Raw genomic sequence first — 1,373 nt, forward strand, 5'->3', positions numbered from 1 at the left:
AGTTATTGCCTACTCCTTTCTACTTTGAGAATTCTAATTATATGAACATAAGTTTCTTGGTTTTGACACAGTGAACTATTATGACTGATCTGTAAATTCTTTCTTCATTTTTATTTTGGACAGTTTTTATTGTTATATTCAGTTATGTTTGTAAATAATTCATTTTCAATTTGCAATCTATTAAAAAATTTTAAAAAATAAAAAATAAAAGCTGTTAAAGTGCAATGTGTCATAACTAAATCTTAGCAACAACCCAAATGCCCATCAACTGAAAAATGGGTAAGAAAGATATATTTCTATACAATGGAGTACTACTCAACTATAAAGAATAAACTTGAGACATTTATAGGAAAATGGATGCAACTTGAGGCCATTCTCATAAGTGAGCTAAACCAGACTTGCATGTGTAAACATTGCATTGTTCTCTAGTGTAAGAAACTGAAACAGGAGAACCGCAGCGAGGTGCTGAGGAGCCAGCGCCCCGCGCCGGGCTTCTGTAGTACCCAGCGGGCGGACCCGGCGCGGCCTTCCAAGACGGCGAGAACACCGGAGCGAAGCCACCTGGCTTTCGAAAACATCAGGGCCTGTTGGAGAAAAAGGATTACAAAGTGCGTGCAGATTTTTGTTTTGTTTGCTGGCTCAGGACGCATTAAGGGCAAGTCTGGTAAGGAATGAGGACCTGGGGATCGACCTTGAGGATCTGGGGATCGACCTTGAGGATATGGGGTTCGACCAGGTATCCTGAGGCTGACTGCCTTTGCCTAAGCAGGCACTTAAACAACTGAGCTAGTGGGCAGGCCCCCCTCAAAGCTCTTCGAAAGAAGCCTCTTGAAAAAAATCCAGATGAATTCTACTATAAAATAACTCCCATTAAGCTCCAGGATGGAGTTCATGTTGTTAAGGACAATAAGGAAGGAGGAGCTCCAGAACTCGGGAGGTCAGATAGAAATGAAAAGGGTTGCAGAACCTAAGAAAACTGAAAGCCTAAAATCAGAGCTCCATCTGCTGGATTTCCAGGGAAAGCGACAGGATAAATATGGGGTTTTTTTGACACCAAAAAAGAAGTTGAAAGTCTGATATTGCCACTCATTTGCAGACAGCGCCAGCATCGGTGGGCAGTCTTCGCAGGCCCAAGCTGGAGACCTCGCAGAAGGAAAGAGTGAAAGGAGTGACCCATCAGACTCGCCTTCAGCAGATAGCTCAACGAAGACAGAAGCAGTATAGCTGCCTAGCACAGCAGACTGAACGAGAGGAGAAGTGATTCATTAGTGAACAGAAAATTCAAACACTCAAGGATCTAATGGATAAAACTCGGAAAGTGAAGGTGAAGAAAGAAACAGTGAGTGGCCAGGCATTTGCAACTTTCAGAGTCC

The 1,373-nt window shown here is 42.8% G+C and overlaps 1 pseudogene; it reads left to right on the forward strand.

Moving 5' to 3' along the window:
* LOC105743500 overlaps window positions 1-1,373 on the forward strand; it is a 10,080-nt pseudogene that overhangs the window by 7,792 nt on the left and 915 nt on the right.

The sequence above is a fragment of the Octodon degus genome, unplaced genomic scaffold, assembly GCF_000260255.1.
Source record: "Octodon degus isolate 3935 unplaced genomic scaffold, OctDeg1.0 scaffold00129, whole genome shotgun sequence".
Lineage (NCBI taxonomy): Eukaryota > Metazoa > Chordata > Mammalia > Rodentia > Octodontidae > Octodon > Octodon degus.